The sequence below is a fragment of the Equus quagga genome, chromosome 6 (assembly GCF_021613505.1).
Source record: "Equus quagga isolate Etosha38 chromosome 6, UCLA_HA_Equagga_1.0, whole genome shotgun sequence".
NCBI lineage: Eukaryota > Metazoa > Chordata > Mammalia > Perissodactyla > Equidae > Equus > Equus quagga.
This window is the reverse complement of record NC_060272.1, coordinates 104,235,887-104,257,800: the sequence shown is the minus strand read 5'-3', so window position 1 is coordinate 104,257,800 and position 21,914 is coordinate 104,235,887.

Below are 21,914 nucleotides of genomic sequence, written 5' to 3'. Positions count from 1 at the left end.
CATAGTAAGTCCATTAGAACTTACAGATAGCGGTCTACCAATTACTTAGAATCTACTGTGCTAGACGCTTTACATGCAGTCTCTCATTTTATCCTCACAACAACTGCACATTTTGAGAAGCGGAAATAGATCAAGAAAGGTCTCTAAACAGACAGCCATTTTAATAAGTAACACGTTTCAGCACGGAGCAATGTTATTTCAGATCACTCACCATCTCATTGCAGATTATCGTAGAGATTCACCATTATTTGAAAGATCTTTTAACATAAAACTAAACACATAAATAACATTATCTAGAAAGTCGTGCCTGTTTGGCTTCAACTACTCAGTTGTAATAACTTACTTATGGACAATGTAGTTAAGAAATTCCTTGCACTACTAACTCTGTAAACATACTCCAGAATCCATTTCTATGTCTGTCTAAAACAATACTCCAAGAGTGGTTACACTAATGCATTCCCTCCCAAAAAAATTATTTTCTCTTATAAAAAGATCACATTGAATTTAAACACCTAAATTACAATAGTTTTAGCAGCTCCTATTCCCAACCCACTAGGCCCACCAAATAAGAACTGAGACTTCCTCAAAGTTTCTCCCAGTATTTTCTAGATTCCTCAAAGTGAATCATTTTGTTGGCTACAGTTACTATTGGTCTCCAATTTTTCCTCTCCTATTCCCACTGAACCTATCAATATCAAGTGAAGCTGCTTGAAAGAACCACTCCAGTATCATGTTGATAGTGCCATCTTGAGCAGTGATGCTTGAAGCAGTCGAGATGCTCCCAATTCCCCACAAGTCAGGACAGTGCTAGATTCTGAGCAGAATCAGGGAGCCTGGCCTTTCTCATCTTACTACACTCTACCTTCTGACCTGAGGCTAAATTAGCCCAACCCAGACCCAGAGTTTCCCATGAATTCAGTCCATTTCTGTCTCTCATTCTCTATCAAAAGAGGTTTAAACCCAGTCCAAGGGGTCAGATGGGTAACAGACACCATAAGAGGCTCTTCATCCAACATTTCTACCTCCTACACAAATACTGTTCTTTTGTATGCCTATGGATTGGGGCAAATAGGTAAGGGTGAGTATGTGAAGAGGGGGTGATGATGATATTTCTCCTTGTCAGTCCCTGACCCCACTTTGCCAGGTTTGTCAGAAGCACTACTATGCTATGCCTAATTTCTCAAACAATTTTATTATTGTTACCACTCAGCTATGTTAATTTTAATTGATGCAAGATGAGTATCAGTAGCATGGTCCTGGAATGCATCTAAACGATGCTCGCTGCCCCCACTGGGCTGGATTCCTCAGTGGCCATGAGACAGCCCAAGAGGGACTAAAGTGATGTCACTGGAAGCAAGGAAAGCTGAAGAATCGCTCCAAATACACACTGAAGCATGGCTTAAAATAATAGGGTAAGCCTGAAGAAGCCTGAGATTGAAATAGCAGACACCTCTGCCTGGTGGGTGACAGCTCTACTTAAGAAATGGAATCACAAGTGACACCAGGCTCTGCATATAGTAACTTCTATTTCATATCAAAAAATGACCTTTCCATGTGCGCATCTTGGAAAGCAAGTTGCACCTTCCAAATGCACACATTCTTCACCTCCCCACACAGAGCAACACACTAAGTATCACCCCTGAAAATACAAGCGTGAATATAAAGTAGCCTTCAGTTTTGCTAAAAACATGCTCTATATTCAGTGGACCCTAAATAGCTTTGTTGCATTTTGGCCCAAGGCCCTGCCAACATGGTCAAGTGAGTATCTAGGCTTAAGTATATGGGATGGAGCCCAATGTCTTCTCCGTTAGTTCTTTCAAAAACAATTTTTAAGCTAATCTAAATTGATTACACTGTGCCAACACTGTGTTTAGTGTGCTAAGTATTTTACCTGGACTATCTCCTTTCGTCCCTGTCACAACCACATGAGACAGGTCTGATTGCTATTAGAAACTCAGACTTAGAAAGGTCAAGGGATTTGCCCAATGTCACGGTGCTGGGCATAACACAGACAGGATTAAAACTCCAGCAGGCTGACTGCAGATCTCATTCCTTAATGATTCCCATGTACTGCCTCCAGATTTTTGCATCATTGGCTCTGTTCTAGCCAGTTCTTCTGACTTGGGCAGTGAGGATGTCAATAGATGTCTCTTTATGAGCTCCATTTCCAGGAACTCAATAATCCATCCTTGTTGATGCTCAGTTGTTCTTCCAGCATCTCCTCTCATACAGTAGAGTCTTAGCAGGGTTGAAAAGGGGGTTTGGTGGTAATTGGTTGGTTCCAACGTGTTTCAAATTGAGCAGAATAACCTTTACAGAAAGATCAGTCGAAGGCACTGCCTGTTCTTCTATGTAGTTAATTGACGCAGGCAGTGCAGTTAATTCAGTCAGCATCTCCTCACAACCCATTCATATTATGGCAGAAGCCTTTATAGAATTAAGTAGCATTTCCCAAATGTTCAGAGGCTGACCTCTTGCCATTGTGTGATGTGGCAAACCCATGAAATGTGGGAAGTGACCACTGTGCCCCAGTGTCTGAGGACCACTATCCATCTTCCACTAATCATTTTTTCCTTGGACACTTGAGCAGCTGGTGTCACATAAAGTAGGAGGGGAGGGAGCTATTCTTATTTAGGCCTGTGCTGAGTACCCTATCTACATACATTATTTATGCTTCACAAGAAGCCTTTGAGTCTGCTATTTTACAAATGGAAAGATAGAGATTTCTAGAAGTTGAATATTGCCTCCAAGTCTATCTGACTGGTTAGTGCCAAGCAGGTATAAGAACTCAAGTATAATGTCAAGGATCAAGCATTCTTCCCACCGACAAGGGTAGCTATAATGGTTTTCTGACCTTGGCCTGGATGAGGTCAAGAGAATCTCTGGGTGCATATGATATATTATAAATGCAACATATGTAAATAGGAGATCTAAGAAACCCACTAAAAGTGAGAGGGAGAGAGAGAAAACCATAAATGTGGGGAAATTCACACCTCTCCTGCCACCTTTCAACCCCCTAAAGACAGATTTATTCCTAGTATTTTCTGGAATCTAAACACATTCTATCATAAATCATATGGAAAAAATCATCATTTTTGTAGCCCAAGCATGTGCTGTCTGCGGAAATAGCATCCCTGCCACTTACCTCCTCTATCGTCTCCACCTCTGGCCCTCAAATTAAGTTGACAAACCTCTTACAGAGGCATTGCTGTTGCCTAGGAAATCTGGCAAAGTAAGAAAACAGCGGTTTCACACTGGTCTGGGTGTAAAGTTTGAATAAGATATTGTATTTTAAAAATTGATTTTGTATACTCCTTGGGCCAACTTCCTGGGATTAAGAGTTTCTTTCACACTTCACATTCTCCTCAGACTTCTCAGATATCAGTAAAAATCAAGAAAATGGAGACTACGGCAGAACAAAACCATAATTCAGGAGTTGGGTAATAGGTGAAAGATGCTAATCCCAGTTGAGAGGAGTCCATAAAAATGAATCCTGGCCCCCCTTTGGGTGGCAAGAGTACTGCATCATGAATATTTATGGTGGAATATGGGAAGTGTTGGGAAACAGAGCCAGCAGGGGCCAATCCACTCGAACAGCTGGGGATCGTTTGGGTGTTAAAATGAAGTTTTAAGGGACACCATTTAGATAAAAATCATATTTGAAAAGAATTATGCCTGTGTTCCAAATAACGTTGAGTGCAGAGCAATTTTGGAGTTTTATATGCTTTGCAAACATCTGCTTGCTTTTAAACTTTACTCATCTTGTGCTGTAAAGTTGGATTCGGTTTCCAAAATCTCCCATATTTTTATGTTGGGTTGATCCAGTTAAAGGGGTTTATAAAAATGTTTAAAAGAAAAATATTGTGTATACATATATGTATGTATCATGAACTGACTTTTCAAAAAGCATTAATTTTAAAGAGGTGATGTGTGTAGTGGTTAAGCGTATAGACTCTGAAGCTAGACTTCCTCAGCCCAAATTCCAGCTCCACCCCTCTCTACTGGCTATGTGGCCTTGGGTAAGTTACTTGACCTCTCTGCTTTAGTTTCCCAATCTGTAAAAATAGGATCATAATAGTGTATTTTCCTGTGGCTATTATGAAGATTAAATGCGTTCCTGGCTCATAATAAGAAGACTGTGTTAGTACTAGCTTTCATCATCATTATTAAAATTATTTTCATTTAATTGGAATGCTCAGATAAAGGACATAAAATGTGACTTGTATGCTTATACAAAAAAGTTTTGAAAGAATTGAAAGAAATAATGGGCTCAGTACCTAGCTCAGATGCTATGTATAGAGGTACTTAAGGGGAATTACTGGTGAGCCAAACCCCAGTTTTTTCATGAGTTTTCATCAGTGAATGTTTCTAAAATGAATTTGATCATTCTCCAACAAAAGTAAGTAGTTAGCACCAATGAAACCAAAACTGCCATTAATGGTTTAATGCCTTAGTGTCATTACATTCGTTTTTTATGTATTAAGACTCAACTTCTGTGTGTTACCAAGGGGTTATCATATACTGAGCTTATTTGTATACGGAGCTGAATCTCTTCTCACACTATTTCACAGGAAATTTTCTTTTGGTGCCAAATCCTGCTTTTATTCATTTATTATTTAGTTCATTTATCCAAAGTAAAAACAAGAAATAAATAAAACCATGGAAGACTCCATTTAACAGACTGCTTGTAAGTTTGTTATTGTTACTGTAGTTTCATTGTTAACTTCAGCTCTGGAAATTCTAAAATGTTGCCATGAGTGATTAATAATTCACACACTGTATTTGAGGAAATGCCTGAAAGAAGGTTCACCAATGTTTGAAACCCAGATCACTGTGTGAATGAAGAACTCTACCTTGTCTGAGAGAAAGTAGCTTGCTCCCAGCAGTCCACTGGCTTCACAGCAGTCAGAGTGGAGATGCGAATACGATCACATCATTTCACTGCTTAAAACACTTTAGTAACTCCCAAATTCCCTTGGGATGAAGATAGAGACTTCATATGGCACGGCTGGGCTAGCCTCCAGCCTTCCTCCCCACACTTCCCCTTGGTCCCACTCCACGTCCCAGCTGCTCTGCCCTTCACTCGATTCCTTGAACTTGCCAACCTCTTTGCTGGCCAGCCCCAGCTAGAATATGTACCCCACTGTAAGACCATGTAGGAACCCCATCAAACAGACAGTCTTTAAATATTTGTTCAATACGTATCTAGGGAGAGTGGGGTAAACTTAATTTTCTAGTAATAAAAGCTGTTTACAGAAACAGATTTAAGATACAATTTACTTCATCTGGGGGAGCAAAATCAATATTTTGAAAAAATTGGTGTCTTCTCATTTGTTCTTTAGTTTTTCTTCTCTCTTTGGCTTTCTTTTGTCAATTATTAAACAAGACAATTTCCTTGGGGGTGGGGTGGTATATTAAAAGGTTTTTACATTTAGATCACAAAGACTGTCACTTGTTCGCCACCAGGTGTGATGTTCTTTTGGAATTTCAGATGACTGCAAGCGAAGTTTCAGGCACAGCTGTACCAAGCAACTTGTGCAAGTACACATTAGGAGCACTCAGAGAAACAACCCAGGGATGGTTTGATTTTATTTTGTTGTATTTTGCATCCAAAAATCCCCTCAGCATCAGTGAGGGTGGGACCTACGTACATTTCATCAGGAAGGTAAGAAGCTGCATGTGGAAACATGAGCTAGGAGGTACCGCCATCCACATTTAGTCTGGAAATGCTATAGCATCCAGACTAGTCTCCTAGGTGAGCTGTCCAGCTAGTCTCCTTGTAATCTGGCCTTGCTTCTACTAGGATGACACTTTCCACCTCAACTTCTAGATAACTTAGTTTTCAAGTCTAAGACTCAATGTCACCTTCTCCAAGAGATGTTGCCAGCCCTGAAGCCCAGGTCATATCACTGAGAGATTGTATTTCACTGATTCTGCATTATTCTTATATTTTCACATCTCTGAAATTGGATGGGACTTTCTAACAATGGGGTCTTCCAACCTCATTGGTCAGGTCAGGTGGGCATGTTGACATGGTTGTCGTGGCAGCATACGTGTGAATGTGGGTGTTAGCCCTGTCAACACGAATGCACAACTGAAGCCCCTTGCCTTTTCAGTCAACAAACCATTTAAGGACCATTTGAGGAAAGAATAGAAGTCCTAGTTGATGTCTCAAAAACTTAACTGTTGACACCTTTTGTTAAGATCAAGAAAACACTAGCATCTAAACTCTGAGAATCGGTGTCAGCTTCTGGGGAGAAAAATTCCAGACAAAAGTGAAGCACTCTTTGAAGAAATGCTGCTCCCCAACTCTCTTGATGGTCAGAGAATGACACTGCATAGAAAAGCTTGGACATTGATGACTCTGAGTCAAAAAGGTATCCAAGGGCCAGCCTGGTGGTGTAGTGGTTAAGTTCACACGCCACACTTCAGTGGCCCAGGGTTCACAGGTTCCGATCCCAGGCATGGACTTAGCACCACTCAAGCCAAGCTGTGGTAGCATCTCATGTAAAATAGAGGAAGATAAAATAGAAGAAGATTGGCACAGATGTTAGCTCAGCAACAGTCTTCCTCACGCACACAAAAAAGTATCCAAAGAGTTCAACTCTCCATGTGAAAAAGTTTTAGGAATGCCTTATTTAATTTATATTTTCATTTTTATGTATCCATGATAAAACAATATATAATTAAATAAGTCTCAAATGAGTTCTTTCAGTTAAGTATGAAACAAAATATATTGAAAGCATAGGGATTTAACTTCCTACAAATTGGAAAGAATAGGACTATGATTTAGTTGGCAGGGTTTTCTCTCTCTTAGGAGTGTACAAAAACATTGATGTCACTGTGGCATGAGGAAGCAAGTTTTATGAAACACAGCACGCATTTGTGTAATTGCCTGAGATTTTCCTCCATTGCATTTATCACAGCTGTAATTCTATTTGGGTAATTATTTGTTTAATATCTACTTCCCAATTTGTCTATCAGTGGAGAGTGGTGCCTGGAATAGAGCAAGCATTTAATAAATATTTTACGGTGAATGAAGTATGCCTAGACTTTTGTCCCCAGGTCTACGAATGTCACCTGGGATCTTCTCTTTGGCCTCCAGTGCTAGATGGTTTGAGACTGAATTTGAGCTGCAAATGTGTGTTGCCTGATGGAGTACAATCTTCCTAAAAAATAAAAATTTTAATAAAATTGAATGCCTCTAGGTGGGGCATGTGGTCTCCAATCCACTGTTCCTATCACTCTTACCCATTGACATCTCCATTATCCCCTTGCCCCTTGAAGGTCTTTGAGTTTAAGATGTCCACTCTACGCTTTATATTAGCACACAGGCATCACATCCTTTATACGGTAGGAAGGGTACTTATTGATTTGCAGAAAAACGTTGTCCCCCAGGCCACAAATGTACCTGTGAAAACACGTGCTGTTGGGAAAATTTTAAACGGTTGACTCAGCAGGTGACCAGTTTTTGCACTAATAATTCATCACTGGCACTTCTCCGATTGGCATGCAGCACGTCAGCACTGATGCTTGCTGCTGTCCACAGGTGGCAGTGGTCCTTCACTATTGCAAAAGCCCCAAATGCCGACGCTGCCTCTAGGTCTTGGAATCATTGGCCCTGAGAGACATCTGTGTCCTGGCCAGTTTGTCTGACTTTATCCCTCCACCTCTTGGATGTTGGTGCCTGCACGCAGCATTTACACAGGGCAGGAATTCGGCCCCTTGTGGGTCATATAATGTGTTTGTGTTGCTGAAACATAAAGGACAGTTTGCAACTGAAGAGGATTTTTTCCCATGTGGTTTAAACCAAGTACCTTTTCCAGTCTTTCCCCTCAAATAAGAGAGCAGGAAAGAAAAGGTGATTTGCTTCCAGTTTTATTTCCCTACTCGACTAATTAATCTTTCTTTTAGTATTATCCTAATGCATTAGCGTATTTCCAACTTGAATTCTCAGTATAACGAATTACAAAAATGAAGACAATTTTAGAAAACATTTTATACTGACTTCTTGTGTGTTTTGCATTTTTAATCTCATTCTGAATACATGTAAACACGGTGGATAGCTCAGTTTCAAAGGGGTTGAAACTGAGCAATATTTTATCCCCAGCCATTTATTCCAGGTAACTTAGCACTCGACAGACGTAAACTCTGTAAACGAGGCTTCTCTACTTATCTTTCTTCTATTGAAATCTTGGCTGACTGTGTTCTGTTAGTCACTGTTACAAAAGTATTCTGATTTTCTTAAGAACAGTCCCAACAAGTGTAAATATTCCTTACAAACACCTGATGAAGTTTTAAATGCTTTTCTGTTAGAGACGATGATATTACCTACAGTGAGGAATGAGTCACAGCAGATAATTTTCAATGGACTCACTACCCTAAAGAAAAGTTAGTCCCACTGTACGCGTGACCATTAGCAATGGTATTTGTTGGTGGTGATTTACATAAAATAACTTTCCTCACAAGAGAAAAAAAATATATGGTTATAAAAGCAATACTTTCATGCACAGGATCAGCAGCTCCTTCCTTTTCATGATATGACACTAAGAAATTCTCCAGAAAAGTATAGCCTTTTAAAAAGTATATATTCTTGAACAAATGGAACCTATTTTAAACAGGCCACTTGAGCTGAAAAATCTTTTACAAAATTGTTCTTGTGCTTTTTGATCGGGAAAAGCATGTTAAAGACAAATGGCCCCATTTGGACTTTAAAATAAAGAGAAAGAATAAGTTGATAAATAATAAACATTAACAATCTTGTTTTTCTCTACTGAGAGAGATTTATTTCTCCTTCCATCCCGCTCAGAAGTAAATCAAGTGGCGTGTGGCTTTTCTTGCTCTGGCAGGCTTAGCGTCCTTTGTACAGCTGTGCGCATCTGGTGTTGAGGCCCCACTAACACACAGCTCCACAGCATCGTTACACAAATTCTGTGCTCTGTGAGGATGAGCCCCTACTGTTAATGTCCTCCCTGGAGTTTCTTCATTTGACTCCCACCCTAACCTAATCTCTGCGCAACGCTAAGAGAGTGCCAGTTTGTTGACCTTCCAAAGATTCTCGAAAATTCGTTTATCTCCAGCTGTGGCAAGATGAAGATATTGGACACAAGGAATAATGCAACACGGGGCAGGTGTTGGAAACCACTGTGCTGGTGCTGGTAGATTTGAGCATCAGACCTAGGGCAACACCCATGAGGCTATGCTTCCTGGAGAGGCTAAGAAGGTGCCGATTCCTCGAGCTTCTTGGGGACGGATCTTTGACCTAGTCCAATGTCACTCCTTTGGCGCTTGCAACTGAGCCAACCAAAGTAACAATCTAAAAAGCACTTTCAGGGCAAAATCAGCATGAATTCAAAAGCAATATTCATGTTGCTAACAGGGATAGAAATTAGTATTTATTAAGTTCCTACTGTGAGCTGGGCACTTTACATGCAGTATCTCAGGAGGTGCTTAGAACAGCGCTCTGAAGGAAATTTCATGAGTCCCACTTCACAGTGAAGGCAACTGCGATTCAGAGAGCTTAGCTAACCCTCTTGCCAAGTCACTCACCTTATTACCTACAGCACGTTAACCTGGGTCCATTTACTTGTGAAGACTGTGGTCGTTTCACTAACCCATTTCCGATGTTCCCTTTTCCTATATTATTGTCCCTAAAATAATTTTTTAAAATACCTGCTTTGGAAAGGACAATACCAGTACCTATGAAATTTATTCCCTCCTTTCTTCTATAAAAGATCTTAGGAGTGGGGAAGGAACTTGGTATCAATCATGGCTTTGGATATGGCATTTACTTTTATAATAAATATTATTTTCCCTGAGTTCAATGATAGGCATCCTTGAATGTGTGTGTGTGTGTGTGTGTGTGTGTGTGTGTGAGGATGACTGGCCCTAACATCTGTTGCCAATCTTCCTCTTTTTGCTTGAGGAAGATTGTTGCTGAGCTAACATCTACGCCAATCTTCCTCCACTCTATGTGGGATGCCGCTACAGTGTGGCTTGACAAGCGGTGCTAGGTCTAAGCGGAGCGTGCAAACTTATGCCACCAGCCGGCCCCAGAGGCATCCTTGATTTTAATGGAAAAGGAGGTGCTTATTATAATGATTGATTTCAGCACCAGTAATACAAGTTCCATAGATTCAGTTCCTGGACACGTAGATAATCACAGATATTTAAGAGCAAGTCTACACTTGTTGATGCAGTCCATGTGTTTCTGGAATCACTTTATCTTGGCCGGTGTCTGTAGGAAAGAAATAGGCAAAAGTATAAATTTTCCCCAGAAAATTCCCAGGATATACAGCATTGTGGTATGACCTGAGATTCTTTCAGCTTCCACATCCCAGCTGATCAATGCAGAATTACAAAGAGATGTGAGGGAGAGATGGAGAATTACAAAGAGCATAAGCTTTTCTGCTGAGAGCTCTGGATGACCAAGTGCCCACGGTTCCTGCCTGCCGAGTATAAAAGCAAGTCACCTGACTTTCAAAGAGAATTTCAGATTGACAGCTTTCAAGGGGATCAGCACATATGTCAGTCTCTTAGATATAGCAATTAAAGCAGAAATCTTCAGATTCCTAGAACATTTTGTATTTGGCTTATGGTTAGGTATCAAAAGCGAAGTCTTCCTTATTCTATTTGAACAAGGTTTCCGACTGCTGAAGACCTCCCCAGTCCAGTTTCAGCCCCTTCCTCCCCTTACTCACGAAAGACGGAAGGTTGGGAAACACACAGCTATTCATGGTGCCACTCAAGTGGAGCCCTGCGCCAAGTGCAAAGGATGTTCACCCCAGTGAAGCCTGCCTTCTACAGCCTAGATATTTCTATCCATCAAGCATTGATTTTTCTGAATTCCAAAAAAAATAATAAACAAATTTGGCAAATACTGTGAAAATATTTCAGATTGGTGACTTTATTTCATTTTGAGGACTTAGAACTCAAAAAATAAGACAGCATAATTATCAACCACAAAATCACTCCCTATTCCTCTATGGAATATTCATAGCCCTATAGTCATCATTTCAATTTTTCTAATTCCTGTTGTGGAAGAAAAAAAATTTATTTCCACTAATAATATTTTCCATGGGGCTGCCTAGCTATTTACAGATATATCATGTTGTTGCAAAGACAATCAATGGAAACTAAAAGTAAGTTACACTCTAGAACACTCAGAACCTAGGTCCAGATGGATTTCCACTTGTTTACAGTGTAGACAAATGAACTTAGTTAAATATTTTTCAAGAGCCCTGATCCACTGAGATTATGACCTAAGATTTTCTGTGACCACAAACATGTCAAGTTTCTTGGTGCACTAAAGAGAGCCCCGGGGCCTGAGAAAGAGGATCTGAGTTCACACCCCACTTTTAGAATGATATTGCTCTCGGATGGTATTCTAGAAGTCACAGCACCTCCAGCCCTCAGTTTCTCTATCTATGAAGAAGCTGAAAAACTTAATGATCTCTAAGGTCGCTTCAAGCTTTAACCTACTTGCTCTATCGTACTAGATACATTTTTAGACATACACAAAATAAAGAGCAAATTTGCACACATTTTTTAAACCTCAGAACTAATATTCCTGATGAGTATCACATCTAAGTCATAAGTAAAGCCAAATGAGAATGCAAGTGAGAGAAAATTGGAGGTACGATTATTTTGCACATTCTGAGAACTTCTCTAAAAATCCACAACTGTGGAAGAAAGCCAACATTCCCTTGCTTCTCTAGCAAATGTCACAGTGAGCCACAGGTTTGTCCACCTTGACTCTCCCCAGCAGTGCCAAATTGATGGAGTATCTGTGCAGAGGGGCACTTGGAACCAAAGAGGGAAGTCAGCACATCTGTGCTTCCGGAATCCTTTTCCAGACCAGGCTATGGGACTTCCATCCAGCACAGCAGCCGCACAGCACATCCCTGGCCCCCATCCCGTAAGGATCACTATGAAAATGGGGATTTTGAGGACTCTTCATTTCTCTTTCAAGTTCAGAGTTTGGTTGCCCATAATCCTCTTCAGACATTTGCCAGTAGAAACTCATGTGCTACAGAGTACCCACCTGTCACAGTGTTTCTGGGTGTGACTCGGCCAAGTTACCTGTCAACACTGGCAGGGGAAGGGAGGAGGGGAGCTGGAAACAGTCAGAGGAGGAAGTGATTTTTGCCCCAAAGTTTCCAACAACTTAGGGAAAAAAGCTCTTTTATTAATTTTTAGATGTTGCCTGCTAACAAACCTGAATGTTTAATATCTGGTAAGCATTTAAGAAGAATGACCTCACTGAGGCTATTTGACCAAACAACATGAACTGGCTACTCCCTTCCAGAAAGTTGGATTTCAGTGCAGTCAAACCTGACTTCAGCTGCTGCTTTACCAACAACTCGGCCCCATCTCTCTCTTATGCTCGCTATGTCATGCTAGGTTACACCCCGATTCAGAGATGCTGGATGCCTGTGACCGAACACAGGTTGAGCTAGGGGTTCCCTTCTCAACTCTGTCCCAAAGTTAGCCTCTGGCTCTGATGGCGGCACATTGGGCATTTCCCCAGATGCCTTGGTTCACAGTCAATTATTCAACAAGCATTTTATTGCCTGTGTTATGGAAAATGAAGAAGAGGAAACATAGTCCCTTTCCTTACAGAGTGCCCATAAAGACAGGCAAAGACACACCACAAGTGGTGACCACAATGACAAAGGTGTGTGCCAGGTGCCCATAAGGGGCAGAACCTCCACATCTGCCTGGTGGAATCAGGGAAAACTTCATGGAGAAGTCTTGCATGAGGGCACACTGGAAGTGAGGCATGTGTCTGCTGGACTGCTTTGGGGATGTTGAGGGTGGCAGTGAAGTCTTAGGAAAGGATATGAGCAAAGATACAGAGATACGAGAGAGTTTCTTTTATGTTCTTAGAGCATAAAGTTTAGAGAGTGTGTGGCTGTTCATGATGATAAACAGATAAGCAGGAATCAGACTATGCTCCAGAATTCAGACCTTCACCAATGGAGTGCTCCACATCTCCCTAGCATCCATTTTGAATAACTCTACCAGGCCCACCTGATAAGCAGGTAGAATGCAAGGTGTGCATTGGACCCTGTAGCTTAAGGGTGTATACTGAGGGGAGAAAAGAGCGCCTCCCTCATTAGGGGATGGGGGTGGGAAAGAGTCTGGTGGTTCCAACAGCAAAGTTCACACGTAACAATTTAATGTACCCTCATAAGCCTCCCTGATCCCCCTCAAAATAAAGGGTCTCACTCTCCCTCATACATATTGTATATTTGACTCTCTGAGTCATCTCAGGGCATTGAACTGGGTTGATAGAGTTATCTTGCAAAGCTTAAAATGGCATGGAATTAATTTCTTTCACTCAATTAAAGTTTTAAAACTGAGTCATGCTGCTACTAACCATTTACCCCAACAAGCAAAGGAGTTGAAACAGGCTGGTGATGGACATATAAGAAAGGACAGTGCTTCTGGTGTCCCACACTCATTTAGCCACACTCACTCAACACACCATTGCTGTTATATACATCACCGTGTAGTAGAATTCATAGGAAGAATCCTCACGTTCTCACAAAGTAGGAATCCAATCCAAGAAATAATGGAACCAGCAATGACTCATTTGAATATTTGTTACATGAAATGAGAAAACTTAGAATTAACCTCGAAGGATTATTAATGACTGTACTTCATAGTCAAAGAAGCCAGAAGACCTAGTACATGTAAAATCCTGACTTTTACACACACTCAATATCCAACTTTGAAGAAGTCATATGATCTCTTAGAAGTTTCTTAGCCAATCCTTAAATTAAGGTTCAGATTTCTGGTCAAGCACCCAAGAAAACTATTACCTTATTACATTTAATGGCTTAAAATGTCAGGGGGGAGGAAAAATCATTACTTATGTGACTGAGGAAGACCCTTCTTTTTTCACTTCTCCAATTTACACACACACACCCACACACCCCCAGAACAACAACAAATTAGAACACAAGACAGAACTAAACTTCCATTTTAATGAAACAAAGAAATGGCAACAATTTCAAGCCACAAACTAGAAAATCACATCTATGGAGAATGGAGATCAACATGCCCTAAGCACGGTGGAGATCTGGGACTTCACTCCCTGCCCTGTGAGGTCCAATTTCCTTCCTGGGGTCGCAGCTTATGGAGACAGAAGGAAGCAGATACACCCTCAGTCCTGGGAACCGGGCAGTGCTCTGCTCGGGCCAGGAGCCTGGAACTGTGATATTCTTGCAGGGTAAGAGCTCTGATCTGATAAGTCAGAGCAGCTTCTGAGCTGTGTGTCACTGAGGGCCAGGCTGCGACATCATTGAAATCCTGATGGGAAGGATAAATGTAGGGATGACCAAAAAAATACCAGCCGCTTAAGGCAACTTTCAAACAGAAATTACAAAGTACACAAAAAGATCTATCACTGGGAAAGACAGTTAAGCAACAATAACCAAAAAATTGACACCAAGAAAATAAAAATTAAAAAGCCATTGGAAAAGACGTAGAAGTAGGGTTTCCAAAATCTTGAAGAGGAAAATAGTATCTATAAAACAAAAACAGGAGGTTATGAAATCAAAGCATGTCATAATACATTCATGAATAGAAATCTTAGAACTTATCTTTTAAAACCTCAACAGATTGGATAAACAATAGACTGGGCAATAATTAAATAAATAATTTGTAAATTAGAAAATACAATTGATTAAATCACTCCAAACAAAGCACAGGATGATAAAGAGATGAAAATTATGAAAGGGAAGCTGATACATCGAATATATATTGAGGAGCTCAAATATAACTCTAATAGGTCTCTGGAAGAAAATACAAAAAGGTGTATCTAAAAACATAATTACTGAAATTTTTCTAGATTTGTAACCAAACCTAGCAAAGGCTTGCTCTATGATTAAAATGAGCTAAGAGTGAGTGTTAACGGGGCAGTATCTCCAATCTTTTCTTGTTTGATTTAAAAATCAAAGTCAGAATGAAGTCTTGTTCAGTATGGAGATGTTATGTCATTAGTAATTTGCATAAGCCAGAGAAGACCATCACTGCATGCAGAGTGACACGTTGCCAATAACAAAGCTGTAAGGTCTCAATGATCGGTCCTTCTATTAATCCACTTGGCCAGGCACAGTTGGTAGATTGTATCATCCTTCTAAGTTTGTTCCCTTCCTTGACGTGGGAAGGCACTTAATTTAGATTTCTTAACACAAATGTATCAGATTCAACTAAGCTGAATGAGGACACTTTCCCAGGAACCACAGTGCCTGGCAAATCCCAATTTTATAAATAATTGATACAGAGCAGTAACCAACAAAACAAAGATCTGAGCTGGAAATGGAAGTACTTTGAATCATTTTGAGATTAGCTTCCTTTTATTGGTCTTGCAAATTTAGCATGAATTTTTCCTCGGTGTTTTTAATCAGTAAACATCCAGTGAAGATGGCATACACATTGTGGGATCTGGTATTTTGAGGCTAGCCACAGACCCTATACAATAAGACGAAGCATAAGAGATATGAGATGGTGAGTGATGCTCATTTTGATGGATGGTTGACATTAAAAGATTCATCAACGGTGGAAGGGAATAGAATGGAAAGAGAGTAGATATTGGGAAGCCACAGGAAGGCCAGAAGGGCTGGCACTGATTTTAGGATAGATCCCAAGAGGTTGAATGTACCTCACTTTCTGGGGAGGGGTAATAAATTCCAAAGCATTGTCAAGGTAGGCTAAGAACTTGGCGCTGAAAGTTCCAAATTTACATACATGCATTTTTTACGCCAATTATATTTGATTTGATAATTATGATAGGGGATTTACTGAAGTCTTCCAAGAAATTTGTCCTCTGCTGATACGTCAATAAAGTATTCAAATATGACTCCACTCCTACAAGCCTAGAAAATCGACCTTCTATGAAGCCTTGAAAAATGTCATAGGCCAAAGAAATTCTAGTGGCATAAACACAAAACTTTCCAAAATGTCTTCATCAAAACTTTTTCTCCTTGCTTGCCCAAGCAAAACCATGAAGGAACTGCTAGACTACAAATCCTAGTTGTTAATATTGTGGCTAATTTGACTTCTTTATTATCCACTTTTAATCTCATCTTGCCCACAGAATTGGTTTAGCCCACTATGTAAGGATACATAATGATTTTAAAGTCACTTTGCTTAATTAGATGATGAAAATCTCCTTAGAAAAATGTTTTTCCTTACAGTACAGCCTCTATTTCTAACATTCAAACCTATTGGTATAATACCAAAAACCAAACAGAACAGCACCAGCTCTCTCATTGAAGTTTCTGAACCTCAATGACTCTGAGAAGATGGAAATATCAGGTCAGGATGTTATGACAACAGCAACGTCTTGAACCCTGATTCTGAGTAGTGACAACTATCCCCTAATTAAGAGGATTTTTGTAGTGACACATGAGATCTTGTCCAGAAAAGAAATACCATGCACATTCACCTGTAAGCTTATAACTGTGCAATGCTTAAAATGCCTAGCTGCCATGTGACCCAGTTTGGACACAGATTTGCATTCAAAGATCAATCAGCCAAGAATCCAAAAATAGTTACAGAGCTATGTGGTACTTCAGTGCGATGTCTTGAGAAAACATCAAAGTAGGATTCATTCATAATGTATGAGTAATTTTTAAAATTCTCTTTCCACGCCTCCTTATCTCATTATTTCACACCAGTGGTAATTGTCCTCAAAGACTCTCTACTTAACTCTAAACCTCCCCACACTCTGACCACATTGGCTTCAGTGGCTCTTATCCTTTTCACACTTTTGGAATCTTTCTCCCTTCAGCACTTTCTAATGAAAATCAAATCAAGTCAGTCTTGATTCTGCTCAACTCTCCCTTCATCCATTACTCAGAATCTGCCCAACAGAGGCTTGGGAGACCCAGCAGACAACAACAAATTCTCTTTAGAGGATAGAGAATGAAAGAGGGAGTTGCTATTTTCCTGTAATAAGAGCCCGGTATTTTTCTCGAATATTGACCAAACACTTAAGAAGATGACTCCCATTGGGCCACTTAGGAAGAATAGCCAATAATGGAGTTTTCTGAGACATGTTGTCCTGGATTCAAACTGTGGTCAAATTCTTGGACTCTGCGGCCATGAAAATAGTGAGAGTACTTTATACCAGTGCTATAAAACTCTGCCACAGGCACTGGACTTGATTCCACTGACTATTGAATGGCTTTTTCTCTTGCAGAATCTGCATTTTGTTCTCCTTTCTCTTCAGGAGGAAACTGATGTAACTTCTGCATCCAGAATAAGCACTGATGGGTTTAATCAGATCTTCCCATGTTACACAACTTCCATTTCCTGTGTTCTACTCACCCTATAGGTAAACTCTCTGACATGCACACTGAGGACCGCATATATGTTAGAAGCTCCCCTTTACTCCTATGGTACGTGGTGAGGCAGAGCCATTTCTTGAACTACTGAAGGTGCATCTATCAAAGGTGTAGTTGGACACCACCCAAGTTGAGAAATCGTGCAAAATGGCCACTTTGAGATAGATGGCACAATTCTGGCTCAACAAGCTCTAGTTTTTCTAATGTCTGCTTTGAAAGGGATTTTTTCATATCACGTATTTGAGGACCACAAACAGCTAGAAGTGGAGAATTGTTTTATTCAGGACTATATTTTATTTGGTTGGTTGGTTGGTTGGTTGGTTTTGCTTCCAAACAGAATGCAAGCGACTGGTCCTATTAACCCAAGAAAGCTGGTTGATGGATAATCGACTCCCCAGCATTTCACTAAGTAGGCAACAATTTCAAGCACAAAATCTGTTTAATTCCAAGCTGGAGTTCCATCTGCTGCTGTCTACCAGTAATGCCCCAAAGCAAAGTTGAACTACCCACTCTTTGCGTGTGTGTGTTTGGAGAGTTGGGGAAGCGGAGCTTTTTACTTTATTGCTTCTAGAAAAGGGAAACTATTATTCAGACATATGCTTCTAAGTTTATTTCATGTTTTTTTCTTCTCTAATGAAAATTTGCATCAACCCACTGATATTTTGTTACCTGGTCTTCCAAGCAACTCATGGTGTAAATTGATACTTCAACTGACAGGACCAGGAGTGGAATTAGGAGCAGCCAGTAACTCTGGGGCAGAGAGCTGCCACTTCACCCACTCACAATGGGTTCAGTCTGTACGTTCAGGAGCACTGGTCCCCTGAACTGTCCTCTTTATTCATTCTTTCCACATATATTTACTGAGTGTTAATTATGTAGCTGGTTCTAGACCCAGGCCTGTGACAGAGGTGAATTAGACGAACGTGATCTCTGCCTTCCAGGGGGGGAAATAGATCAAAAAACGAAGAAAAACAAAGAAAATAATTTCAAATTTTAAGAAGTGATATAAATGAAACCAATCAAGGGCAGGTACACAGGGGAGGCCAATGGTAGGTTAAGGAGGTCAGGAAGGGCCTTTATGAGACATGAATTTCTCTTCTCTGTAATATTCCGTCAAAAATTTGAAGAAAGATAAGGCCTAATAACAAGCATTTTCTTTTCAGAGTGAAAAAGTCCCAGTTTCTTTGGCCAGTCCTCCTAGGAAATGGTCAGGGACAGTCCCTCTAGATCTTCCTAGTCCTCTTCCGGACATCGGTCTTCCATGATAAGAAAGGGATGTAAAAGATAGAGGCTTTATTTTGGGGGTTAATAGACGGACAAGTCAGACAAACTTTGATACTACATCATTTGCTGTCATTAGGAAAAAGCTGGAATCGCAAAATCTGATTCTCACATCTTTGGTTGCAGATAGTTCTGGATCTCTGAAAAAATCTCCCACTTAGTACACTTGTGGTACCAGCTGCTACCAGCTGCCGCCAGGAAGCCAAACCCACACTGAGGTTTGCAGAGCCCTGATACCTAAGAAGACCATCATCGAGCTGCTGGTCTTAAAACCACTATTTCTGTCCACCTTTATCTCCTGCTCTTGACCTCTGCCTAGTCCACCTCCCACTTCCTCCTCATCCCGCTGTGTTTTGCCCACAGGTGGGATATCACAAGGTCCACTGAGAGAGAAATAAGGCAAGGGGACACATGGGCAAGGCAAGTGCTCCTTTTTATTTATTCCAGATTCAGGAAGAAACTCATTCCCATCCCGAGGTGGATACATGTGACATTCTGAGTGAATGAAACCAATCTGTTGACAAACAGTGGGAACATTTTCAGTACAACATGCAGATATTGATCACACTATAAAGGAGGCATTTAGTTTTATTTACTAAACACCCCCTTTCCTGGGCTGGGTTGCAGCCAGTCGGAACTACACAAAATGTGAGTCCAACTGGTTTGCATATTGCTTTTCTTTAAATTATAGTTCCTGCAATCTCTCAGCTCTGTAAATATTTACTCAATATTTTACCACACTTAAATTTAAGAATTCAGTTGTCTCTCTTAACTGGTTCATAAACACTAAACAGAAAAACAAGTTCTTAAGATGGAGGAGATAGCATCTGATTGACACACTGAACCTGGGTTACGTATTAAAGGAGAAATGCCCTCCTTGAGCCAAAATAATTGTGCAGTGCAAAGCAAGTGACCTTCTCAGCCGACGATGCGTCCATAAAATGGTTGGAAAGCTGCCCTGTATGCACATGGAATCAGAAAATAAAATGAAATAAAAAGAGTCCATCCCATTCCTCTAATTTCATCATCTTGCTACAGCCATTCTCCCCAGGGCTTTCCTCCAACCCAGTTGCCAAGGAGGCGTGAGGGGTTATCCTCTCTGAAACACCATTAATGATTCTGCAGGCTCTCCTGGGGCTACTCTGAAAGAGCTCTGTAGGGAAACTGGCTGCTTCTCTGGGCTCATCATATGGAAAGTATATTTCTCAACACAGCTGGCAAACAAATCTCTTTGAAGGAGATAGCCAAGAGGCCCGAGATTGGCCTTCCAATAATGAGTTCAGCATCTTTCACTCTCCCCAGCCTATAATATTCTTGGTCCCTTGTAGTTATTTATTATGATTCAATATTTATGCAAGCTATAAATGTGCAGAGCACTGTACAATATCACAGAGAAGGCCAATGCAATAACAACACCTTCTCCCAAGGCATAGAAAAGGACCCACAAGTCAAGTCCAATGGTGGAGGCATCCAAGGACAGATGAGAGCAGAGAGATGGATGGACAGCTGAAGTTATCCAGTGTCAGGGACCCATTCTAGGCACAGGCACATTCTGCTGGATCAGAGCTCCTCTACCCTGCTGTGGGTCACAGGAGGAAATTGCTTGACCCCTCCATGCCTTTGGCTATTCCACACTTGTTTTGTAAATAGAGGTAGAAATAGTGATCCGGAATTAAGACATGCACCATAAATTACAACTCGTATTCCTAGGCCACATCCAGGGTAGTGGAAACTATTAAAAGAGAAGGAAGTGCTTTTAAATAGGGGTCTATAACCTGTGGAACACCCCCACCAATCTTACTTGTGTTCATATTCAAAAATAAACTGCCCTGACATTCTCCAGCACTGACCTGAGCATGGTTTCTGTTTACCAGGAAATGAGTGCAACAAAGTTCAGGCCGTGGAAGAACCATCCAAGGTCATGTCATCAGAAAATGACAGAGCTGAGATCCGAACCTCAGTTCCCTGACTCCAAGGCCAATATTCCTCTATCACGGAATGGCTGCTTCTGCCTGCTCCTCCCTTGGTTGCTCTGTGCCTTGCTTCCCCGGCTTCCTTCCTCTTCGGCTTGTCCATCCTATTTTCCCCAAATGGCCATTCATCTTCCATCTTTGACTCCAGGCCTTCCCAGCCCTTTGGTTTTTTTACTTCTCTCCTCGGCCTCTCTGCTTTTTTAATTTCTATGTTCTTCCTGGGAAATCACATCGTCTCACATGCTTTAACCATCAGCTCTATGTGGTGGACTCTCCATTACCTCTCCAGACCTACACATAGTACAGAGAAAAGCTTATGAACTCTGGAGTCAGACAATCTTAGGGTGAAGTATCAGCAGTGCTATGTAGTACCTGCGAGATCTTCTTAAGTTCTCTAGAACCATTTATCATCTTTAAAATGGAGATAATATTTACCTCAAAGCTGAGGCACAGACGTCCAGGTACTGTCTAAAGTCATTCTCCCCACTTTCTTTGCAACAGAGCCCTGACTCTTAGCTGAGTACCTATGACCAAGCTAAAACACCCTTCCTCAGCCTCCCTTTCAGCTTTACGTGACCAGGTGATTATGTTCCAGCCAATGAGATGCAAGCCAAGGCATCAGAGGGGTATCTTGTTCTCCGCTTTCTTCATTCCTATTTTCTAGAACACAGATATGATGGCTGAGCTTCATCAGCCATTTTTGGACCGTGAGGTGACCCTGAGAGTAGAAGCCAGGTGTTAGAGATGGCCAAGGAGCAAGTTACATGATGGGGTCCCTAAAGAAGCTGTAAACTCACCATAAGAGCCTGGAACTGCCTGCATTTTATATAACAGAGGAAAAAAAAGTTACTGTTGGCAAGTTTTTTCTCTTATATACAGATGTAGCCAAATCTAGCATATATACCATATTTTGCCCCCTTTTCTTTTTCTATCCAATGAGTGGGGGTGCCACAGAAGACGTACAGCAGCCACTGATACTAGAGATGCAACCGGAAGCAGAGAGGAGAGAAATATCTTTCTCCTGCCTACCAACCTCCCCCGATGATTCCCGCTGACCAAACCTAGCCAGAAGCCGTTTTCAAAGAAGTCTTGGAAATGATATTGCAGGGGGCAACCTCGTTCAATGCGGAACAGAGCAAGAGAAAGTCAGGGGATGGTTTGCACAGCAAACAGGCAAATGGCATGGCCTGCCCAGAGAATGTTAACTAAATGAAGACCCATATGTAAAGCATTTAGCACAGTGCTTGCCACGTAATAGGCATACCATAAATGCTGGCTCCCTTCCCTTCACTGATTTCTCTTC